Here is an 11,525-nt window from a genome sequence, read left to right as displayed (position 1 = left end):
GGCGACCTTGGGAGACGGCGGGACGGCGGATCGTGGCGGAGGCGGCGAACGTTGGTGGCGGGCGGCGACCGGAGCGCGGGGAGATGGAGGCGGGCGCGGGCGGCGCGGCTCCGGGCCGCGATGGCCTCCCGCAGGCTCTCCGGGCCGGCGCGGTAGGTGGAGGCAGCGGCGAACTGGAAGGCGACAAGTGGCGGTGGCGGCGCGGGTCGGACGTGTCCGGCCCGGCGAGTGTTTGTCCAGTGGCGGCGGATCTGGGATTTTAGGGTTTCGTCCGGGATTTGAAATGTGGGGATCTATATATAGGCATAGAGGGAGCTAGGAGAGTCCAAATGAGGTGCGGTTTTCGGCCACATGATCGTGATCGAACGCTCTAGATGATGGAGAGGTTTTTGGTGGGTTTTGGGCCAAATTGGAGGGGTGTTGGGCTGCAACACACACGAGGCCTTTTCGGTCCCTCGGTTAACCGTTGGAGTATCAAACAAAGTCCAAATGGTACGAAACTTGATAGGAGGTCTACCGGTAGTAAACCAAGGCCGATTGGCAAGTCTCGGTCCAATCCGGAAATGTTTAATCCCCACACACGAAAGAAAGGTAGAAATGGCCACCGGAGGATAATGAAGCGCCAAAATGCAAAACAGACAACGGGGAAAATGCACGAATGCATGAGATGAACATGTATGCAAATGCAATGCACATGATGACATGATATGAGATGCATGACAACAACAACACACGGAGACAAAAACCCAAACCCGAGAAAATAAAATAACTTAACGCCGGAAACGGCAAGAGTTGGAATACATAATGGGTAAATCATATCCGGGGTGTTACAACACTCCACCACTACGAAAGGATCTCGTCCCGAGATCTAGGACTGAAAGAACGCCAGGTACTTAGAATGGAGGTGATCCTCGCGTTCCCAGGTAGCTTCACGGTCGGAATGGTGTGACCACTTGACTTTGAGGAATTTGATTGACTTGTTGCGAGTCTTGCATTCAGTCTCTTCAAGAATAGCAACTGGGTGCTCACGATAAGAGAGATCTTCTTGGAGCTCAATGTCCTCGAAGTTGACGGTGCGGTCAGGAGTCTTGAAGCACTTTCGAAGCTGAGAGACATGGAACACGTCATGAACATTTGCAAAGTTTGAAGGAAGCTCGAGTTGATAGGCGAGATCGCCTCTCTTGTTGACAATCTTGAAAGGTCCCACGTATCTAGGGGCAAGCTTCCCTTTGATACCGAAGCGACGAGTACCTTTCGTAGGAGAGACGCGGAGGTACACATGATCTCCGATCTCGAAAGCCAAATCACGGTGCTTACTGTCATAGTAGCTCTTCTGGCGCGATTGGGATACTTTGAGGTTATCGCGAATGACTTTGCACATTTCCTCTGCTTCTGTGATTAAGTCATTTCCCAAAAGCTGGCGTTCACCGGTTTCAGACCAGTTGAGAGGGGTATGGCACTTCCTGCCATACAGAATTTCAAATGGGGCCTTGCCCGAACTTGCTTGAAAACTGTTGTTGTAGGAGAATTCAGCATAAGGAAGGCAATCCTCCCACTTCATGCCGAAGGAGATCACACAAGCCTTGAGCATATCTTCAAGAACCTCATGAGCATCAACACTAAGATGGTACCTGACCAAGTCAAGTTGCAGTTGCATGCTCCTTTATATGTACTCTCACAGTTTGATGTACACTAACACTTTCCATATTCGTTGTTGAACTAGCACCACGGCGCAAGCGGAAACAGACATCAGGGATAATGCTTGACAGATTAACAAAATCTAAAGGAGGAAGAATGGAGATCCATTTTGAGGCAGGTTTAAAAAGGCCACGTGATGCTACAGAGTCAGCCAAGTTAGTATCAGAGGCAGAAGTTGCCGTTAGGTGTCATGCACGTATCCTCCCAACGTGGATCCAGTACAGGAATGAGAAAGACAATACCCAGTTTAACACCTTCCTTGACCATTTATCCATAAGTAATGTTATTCATCGCAATTAGTAATATTGTCTTGCTCTATCCCATACTTTCTAGCTTCCTCCTAATAAGACTCTTCAACAGATGAGGTTCAAGTTGGATCCGAAAGATGATGCAACTAAATAGGCATGCACTCATGTTTTTCAGTCTGCTCTACGATAGTATCGGCACCACCTTAGAAAATCTCACTTTGAAGGCAAGGCTAACAATGAAATCGCCCAAACATCTCCAGTGGAATATATTACAGATGAAGACTGGACAACCCTTGTTAAACACTTGTCTGATCCAAAGTATCAGGTAGGCTATATGTATTTGATCAGACCACATATTGAACTTGTATTTATGTATGTGCCTTACAAGTGTATCTTCTTCTAGGCTAACTGTTTGAAGAACAAAACCAACCGTTCTAAAGTGAAATTCCAACAGACAACAAGATCTCGTAGCTATATTGCACACTGCGAGGCTCTTGTAAATAGCTGCTACTTCCTTCTTTTTTGTGCCATATTATCGTATCTATATTGACTTGTTCCAAATACAGAGGAAAGCCTACGCGGACCAAAAAGAACCTGAACCTAATGCAGTGCAAATCTTCAAGGATTGCCATAGCAGCAAGATGAAGGGCGTGAGCACACCAGTTCAAGCCGCTGTTGTAAGTCCTTGGTTTTCAGCCAATGTCAGTTACTCTATTCACTTTTATACACAGTTGTCTTAACGTATCATTTCACCTTACATGGTTTAAAAGAGATGAAGGATATTCTTTTGGTCTTGATCTGTAATCTAGTTGTTATGTTCACGTGCGCACACAATGATAAAATAGCATGTTTGTTTTATATCTGTTTGCCCATGATATGAATGATGTCATACTATGTTCATCCTACTTTAAACCATGTCTCTTTATCCTTAAATGTCAATGAATGTGAGGAAATAGACAATACAGTAGGCATGCTACATGGACATATGTTCCGAAAGTGATTTTATTATGTAGTTGGCACTACAATACATGCTAATGTATTACAATAGTTCACCAAAATAAGTTATGTATAAATGTTTAACCTACTTTGTTTGTTTTTGTCTCATTACTAACTTATCTGGTACACTAATCTACAAGTTCAAACTTTTAGGAAGCTATGGAACAAATGATTGAACAGCCAGAACCACCTAAAGGTGATGAGGCTACTACAGGCACAATGTCACCTCTTGCTGCAGTGCGTCAGTATCTCTCCACTAACAGTGCAAAAAGCACCTTCCTGCATAATTCTAGGTTGGTTGTCAAGGTAACCTCGTCCAAATCGCCTACTGAACAAAATCTTCCTGCTAGACAGAGTGATATATCTGTGCTCCAGACACAAGTCCAATCCCTAATGGACGTTGTTTCGGAAACAAGAATAGTGGTTGAGAAATGTCGTCAAGATATGAATGGTTTTGAAACCAGACTATCAGACATTCGCTTCGTTGTTCAAGAGCAATGGCAGAAAAAGGTGGAGATCGTGCTGCTCCATCAGATTCGACAGCTGAAACATTAGCACTCAGGTCAAATGATCTGTGCTTTTATACATCTGATGGTGCTTTTATCTGGAAGGACTGTAAACTTTATGCCAACAGGCCTTTTGTTGTATGGTTGGAATTTATTTTGTTGTGATACAACATTTATGATGTTGCCTCAGGCTGCAGTAATTACGATGCTATTTTTGCATAGTGTAGGTTTATCTTAGTAATGTATTCGGCCAAAAGCTTCGTAGGAGCCCAACATGCCAACATTCGTCGGGCCCATTCCAATTGGGCTAAAAACAATTACGGGCTGAAATTGGCATGTAGCCCACTAAAAATATCTGGGCCTAAATCAGCATAAGCTTTCATATTTTTCTGGTAGGCATGTGCCCATAGTGGGCCTTTAACAGACCAAAACATAATTTGGGACCTCAGTAAAAATAGGCCATTTACAGGTGTAAATATCTCGAGCCCATAAAACACATGGGCCTTTAATAGACCGAAAGTGAGATTGGGCCCTGATTGTGCCAAATAACCCACTAGACTTAGCAGGCCGAAATGGTGGCCCATTTATGATGCAGATCTTTGACAGGCCGAAATTCGGACGGGCCGTAAATGCGCCGACCTAATACACGGGCGTTTAACAGGCCGGAACTTCGATCGGGCTAGATTATCATCATTTTTATATGGGTCGTTAATGGGCCCGATATGATGTTGGGCCACATATGGCCCATGGTTTATGTCCAGCGTTAACAGGCCGAAAATGACAACAGGCCGAAAGTGGCCCGGAGCTATAGTGGGCCTCTAACAGGTCGAATGTCAGACATGGCCGAATATGACCCAAAATCTTCACGGTCATTTATGGGCTGAAAGTTTTGATGGCCTGTAAATGGGCCCAAATGAAGCCGAACCTTTAACAGGCCGGAAATACACCGGGCCGAAATTCGGCTCAATTAGTTAGCGGACTATTAAAGGGCCAGAAGTGACCACGGGCCGCGTTGATGACAAGTTTAGGACGGGCTGTTGATGGGCCAATTTGACAGAGAATGTTGGGCCTTTAGCTGGGTCAGCCCATTATGGTCTGCAGAATCTTGTGGGCCTTTACCTGGGCCGGCCCATTGTGGTCCGCAAAATCTTGTGGGCCTTTAGCTAGGCCGGCCCATTATGGTCTACAAAGTCGTGTGGGCCTTTAGCTGGGCCGGCCCATTATGGTCCGCTAAATTTTGCGGGCCTTTAGTTGGGCTGGCCCATCATGGTCCGCTAAATCTTATGGGCATTCAGTTGGGCCAGCCCATTTAAACTTTGTGGGCCACTTTTGGGCCGGTCCACGTGTCAACATATCATAGGCCCATCTCGACCGTTGGATGAGTCACACCTGTGCCAACGCGGAGCTGATGCATGGATCCGTCAGCCAATGAGAATTTTACACGTGGAAAATCGGCATTGGTCGTGGCTGTTAACGGGTTATCGGATCCAAAATCCAACCCGATAGCTTAACGGCGTTCCGTGATGGTGGATGCCACGTGTCGGTCACCCTTGACGAAAGCACTTCTGTGACGCATGATTTATCGTCATGGAAGTGGACACTTCCATGATGATAATTTTGGCAATGTCATGGAACACTTCTATGACAGCACATGTATGACTATCTTGATTCTGTCATAAATTTGTCATGGATGTACATGCATGACAGAAAACGCGACCTACTGTGACAAACATGTATCATCACGGAAGTGTATTTTTTTGTAGTGGTGGCTACTAAGTGGGTGGTGGGTGGGCAGCGAATTTCTTCGTCGTCTGTATCCCATTCTAGCCGGACATAGTTTGGCCAAGGTTCTCCTGACAGGGAGAGAGACCTTAATGAATTTAGCACATCTCCGAAAGGTGAGTGCTGAAAGATATCCGCGGAGGTGAACTCCATGATCGGCGCCCGGTCGGATTCGACGGGCACGGATGTGAGCGGCTCGGAGTCCGTGGCCGGAGATGAATCTAGTGGTTCGGCGACACGGCTCTCGTTAGGGGTGAAGTTAGTATTTGGATCTATCGCCACTGAGAGTGCGGCCTCCATGGCGGGGTCTATCCCTCCGCTCTCGGATGATGTGATTTGCCCCGGATTAATGGCCGGAGCAGTTGTGGATGCGATCTCCCGAACACAGTCCGACGACAGAGTTACGTCAAGCCCGTCATGGCTGTGCGGCGCGTCCGACATGGGCTCGAATCCGTCGAAGATCAAGTCTCCGCCGATGTCGGCCGTGTAGTTCAAGTTTCCAAATCTGACCTGATGGCCAGGGCCGTAGCTCTCGATCTGCTCCAGATCGCCAAGCGAATAGGCCCGCAGTGTGAACCCGCTTAATACGAAGATCTGTCCGGGGAGGAAGACCTCACCCTGGACCACATCGTTACCGATAATCAAAGGAGCCATCGAGCCTTATGGTGACGGCACAGTGGAACTCTCAATTAAAGCACAAATGTCGGTGTAAAAACTAGCGGATCTCGGGTAGGAGGTCCCGAACTGTGCGTCTAAGGCGGGTGGTAACAGGAGGCAGGGGACACGATGTTTACCCAGGTTCGGGCCCTCTTGATGGAGGTAATACCCTACGTCCTGCTTGATTGTTCTTGATAATATGAGTAGTACAAGAGTTGATCTACCATGAGATCAGAGAGGCTAAACCCTAGAAGCTAGCCTATGGCATGATGTCATGTTGTCAAAACGTGTCAGCAGATTAGATTTGTGGAAATATTATTCTCTCTAGAGTGGTATGTGGAACTTATTTTGCAGGGTCGGACACTATCCTTGTATTCAAAACTCTTCCATGATGTATGCGGGGGAGGAACCCGCCTTGCAATGCCGAACACAACACTGCGCGCCGGACTCATCGTCATTGAAGCCTGGTTCAGGGGCTACTGAGGGAGTCCTGGATTAGGGGGTCTCTGGACAGCCGGACTATATCCTTTGGTCGGACTGTTGGACTATGAAGATACAAGATTGAAGACTTCTTCTCGTGTCCGGATAGAACTCTACTTGGCGTGGAAGGCAAGCTAGGCAATACGGATATGTATATCGCCTCCTTTGTAACCGACCTTGTGTAACCCTAGCCCCCTCCGATGTCTATATAAACCGGAGGGTTTTAGTCCGTAGGACAACATACAATCATACCATAGGCTAGCTTCTAGGGTTTAGCCTCCTCGATCTCGTGGTAGATCAAGTCTTGTACTACTCATATTATCAAGAACAATCAAGCAGGACGTAGGGTATTACCTCCATCAAGAGGGCCCGAACCTGGGTAAACATCGTGTCCCCTGCCTCCTGTTACCATCCGCCTTAGACGCACAGTTCGGGACCCCCTACCCGAGATCCGCCGGTTTTGACACCGACACACACACAACACACAGAGACACCATTTAGACTAGTAAGGTACGCGTGCATTGCACGCATGCGATTTGGCATCCAAATTATGAACAAATACCACATTATAGCATGTAAGCTTTGAGTCATATATGCATGATGTAGATGTTCGTTCAATTCTTATAGTTCATTTCATTCAAAATCATCTAGTTTTTATAATAAAGCTAATCTATTTTAAGATTCATGGAATTGTGCGTTGTAAGGCATAAAGTAAAAACAAATCATGTAGAAAAACATTTGGGCAATTATGATACGGAAGATTCTAGAACAAAGACGAAGTGCTTGTGTTTTGAGGTTTGTGCATTATGCTTAAGTTCAACCATAGAGTATTCTAGATTCTACATGTGGCAAAATATGGTGGAATGTAGATGATATCCAACGGCTAGTAGTGCTCAAATTTGCCGGCTTTGCACCATCGAATTGGCCTCATCCAACGACCATCTTTCAAAGTTAAAGTTATCCGCACACTATATAAAAAATATAATATATATATATGGGTATAGATATAGATATGTGATGCGAAAGCCACCCATCATCTCCAATTAGAATAGTTTGTCCATGCACGGATGCAATGTGGCCAAACGATGTCTGCCATCGGTATCTCAAATTCTAACTAATATGACCTTGTTCAATGTGTATACATTGCAACATGCTCATTTCCAAACCACACTGCGTAGATCTCCGTTATATTCATGCATGCATGGGTTTCAAACATCATGATCTCTTATTCAAATATTTGAATTCAACTTTACATTGATTATGACCTCACGTAGTCTTTTACACCCACACATTGGTCTTCTATTTGTAATTGTACCACTAACTTTCTCTCGTGCATGCATGCACACACACTACCAGCCGGCATTATCCATCGCACACATGCAATCTTTTTCTTCAGGTCGTTCTCCCATGAAGGCACGCACACACACATCCCCCTCTCCATCATATTGGGCATTCTTTATCTCCGACGTGCATGCACAACGATCGATGTTCCTCTATGTGTGTGTGTGTGTGTGTGTATAGCTAGGTATTTCATAGTTTTCCACATAAACCGATCAATCTATATATCTAGTGAGGTATCACCCTCTTTCCCACGTCCACATCAATCAATCTATACCTCTCTATATAGGATTACATATATAGCTAATACACCCACATTAATTATATATCCAACGCCCCCTCTCATCATCCATGCCTTCCGCTTCATCTCTCAGACACGCGCACAATGGCCAAGACAGGGGGCAACAAGGGCCCTGCCCCCCTAACATCACTATATATCGAGGCTAATATGAATGTGATCATTAGACAATTGCTGGTAAAAATGGTTTAAGTTGATGAATTGGCCCTCCTCATAAAGGATTAGCAATGCTTGGCCCCCTAGCTCATGGGACATTTTTCATGGCTCCGCCACTGCGTGCAACAACGCACGTTCTCGCCCCCTCTCTCTAAATATCGATCTCGCAGTTGTGCACTCGTTCATAGTCTCCCTCCACTCGGCCCCTCGCCCTCGCACCATCTTCTAGCACCCCCCCGCCGTATTTTGCCACATGTACAATCTAGCAGACTCCATGATTGAACTTAAGCATAATGCACAAATCTCAAAACAACAGTGGTTCTCCTTTGTTATAGAATCTTCCGTGTTGTAACTGCCCAAACTTTTTTTCTAGTTCAATTGCCATTCTTTGTTTGTACTTTATGCTTTACAATGCACAATTCCATGAATCATAAAATAGATTAAGGCTTCTTTGATTCAAAGGATTCTCGAAGGAATTTTGGAGGATTCTAATCCTTAGGAAATTTTCCTATCTTGGTTGTTTGATTCGTAGGATTGTAAACCATAGGAATTTTCCATATGATTCATTTGCACTAGATTTCATAGGAAACATCCCATCCACTCAAACCTATTTGAAAGAATTTTGCGTTTTTTCTATGCACAATCAAACACTCGTACCATCCTATAGGATTCAAGACGACATTCCACTCTAATCCCATGTTCTTCCTATTCCCGGGTTTTGGAAATCCTATGAATCAAAGAGGCCCTAGGTTTTTTATAAAAACTAAATGATTTTGAATAAGATGAACTATAAGAATTAAACGAAGGTCTACATCAGGCATATATGACTCAGAGCTTACATGCAAGAGTGTGGTATTTATTCGTAATTTGGTTGCAAAATCTAACGCGTGCAATGCACATGTACCTTACTAGTACTTCGAGTATGTGTAAAACACAATGGCACGCTACATAGTGTCTCTCTTACAATTCATGAAGCCACGTGGGCATGTGGCACATGTGGAGGCATTGTCGCGACATCCTTGTGTGGATTGATCACAGTGACGTGCTGCTAGTTCCAGAAGAATGTACTCGTCCTCCCTGAGCCGCACTGGCAGGTACATGCACAAAGCAAAGATGTGCACGCATGACACGCACACACTCATTCCCTCGCACGCACACACGGGTACACGGGCGGACGCAGTTTTCTACCAAGATCCACCCCATGTGATAATTTGATGCGTGTAAAGTCCTTAACTTCATTGATGGTCAATTAATACAGCGCATGCAAATTGAGTGGATGTGAGGGCAGAAGAAAGACATTACTACTCCACTGCGCGCATGCGAGTAGTTAAATCATGCGTTGCTAGTAGTACTTCCATTGGTCTCCTTCGTATTTTGTGCCAATTTTTGACAGTAACACAATATTTACGCATCTAAGCAGGGCACTCTACTTGAAATTTATGTTCCACTAAACTCATAGGGAGCCGTTTCAGGCCTCGAAACCAAAAACCATCAATTAATATTTACCTTGTTCCCATCACATTCAAAAGTACTAGTGCTACAATTAAGTGCAAGCCCGCTCAAACCTACCAGTATGTACCAAACCTGAACGTGTTCCCACTATGTAGGTTTTAGTACTAGTGCTAGTACTTAGGTTATAAAAAGGGGAACTACCTAACCGAAAATGACTACACATTCCTCCTCAACTCCTCATCCACAAGAAACAATCAAGCCATAGCCAGCGTGAGTTCTGGGTCGAGAGATTTCCACCAGGGAGAGGTGAGCATGGAAGAGGAAGCACGAGAGATGTCCCGCCTCGCCGCGAAAGTAGCCGACATGTCCAGCCGCGCAGCAGTAGCAGCACAAAGGTCCCTCCACGTCGCTGAAGCAGCACGGAGGTCCCGCCGCGCCGTCGATGTAGCAGATTGGTTCGGCCACGCCACGGAAGTAGTAGAGATGTCCCGCCGTGCCGCCGAACCAGCAGGGAGGTCTCGCCGTGCCGCGGCGGCCTGGGAAAATTTCTCGCGGGCAGGCGAGAACTCTTACAGGCGCATGCATGCGATAGTCCATAGCTATATGGATCAGATCTCCGGCTGGGTGAGGATGCAGGACGATGCTACTGGCGTCATCCGGCAACTCAGGGAGGGCAATGTGAAGCTCCAGGGCGAGTGTGACCTGCTGAGGGCGAAGATCGCCGGAAGGGCGAAGCAGGAGGAGGAGACCGCTGCCGTGTTGCAGAGGACGGGCGTCATCATCAAGAAACTTATGGACGAGAATGCCATGCTCTGCATCAAGCGCAACAAGCTGGTGGAGGAATCCATGGATGCTGGCAAGCAGCGTATTAAGGACATGAAACTGATGAAAGAGATCATCGTCCGCCGCGAGAACTAGTCTTCGCGACCTGCAGCGCATAAGAAAGTAGAGATCAGCGAGCCAGATCGTTGTATGCGTCTTCCTTCTTCTTTTGCCCTTGTGTATTTCGGGCGTAGCCGCATGTAGCTTTTTAATGGGACAATTGCATTTTTACCCCTAGTTGGTTCCTACCCACGGGTTTTGCCCTTACTTTTTGAGCTTGCTCAGTTTTGCCCTTACTTTTTCCGCCGTGGTCCCTCGAATGCCCTTTGACCGTTTGACCAAAACTTTGAAAATTCATAACTAATTCATATGAAATCAGAAAAATGAAAATAAGATATCAGAATGTTCAGATCAATATTACCTTTATGTGCATATCGTTTGCATTCAGGATAAAAGCACCCTTTAAACTACCTGAGGTAATTAATGTTATTAACATTATTAAAAATAAAAAACGTATAAATAATATTTTTTTCATGAATAAAAATTACATGCAAATGTAGGTGATGTTTTCTGAACATCTAGATATCTTATTTTCATTTTTCCGAGTTCATATCATCTTGTTAAGAATGTTCTAACGACTTTGACCATTATTTGGAAACTTCATAACAAGTTGATACAAACTCAAAAAAATGCAAATAAGATATCAGGATGTTCAGAAAACATCACCTACATTTGCATGTAATTTTTATTCATGAAAAAAATATTGTTTATACCTTTTTATTTTTAATAATGTTAATAACATTAATTACCTCAGGTAGTTTAAAAGGGTGCTTTTGTCCTGAATGCAAATGATATGCACATAAAGGTAATGTTTATCTAAACATTTTGATATCTTATTTGCATTTTTTAGTTCATATGAATTAGTTATGAATTTCCAAAGTTTTGGTCAAACGGTCAAAGGGCATTCGAGGAACCTCGACGGAAAAAGTAAGGGCAAAATTGAGCAAGCTCGAAAAGTAAGGGCAAAACCCGTGGGTAGGAACCAACTAGGGGTAAAAATGTAATTGTCCTTTTATTAATTATCTTCCTAAT

This window comes from Triticum dicoccoides, chromosome 3A (assembly GCF_002162155.2).
Source record: "Triticum dicoccoides isolate Atlit2015 ecotype Zavitan chromosome 3A, WEW_v2.0, whole genome shotgun sequence".
NCBI lineage: Eukaryota > Viridiplantae > Streptophyta > Magnoliopsida > Poales > Poaceae > Triticum > Triticum dicoccoides.
The sequence above is the reverse complement of the archived record's forward strand: the minus strand, read 5'-3'. Positions refer to the sequence as shown.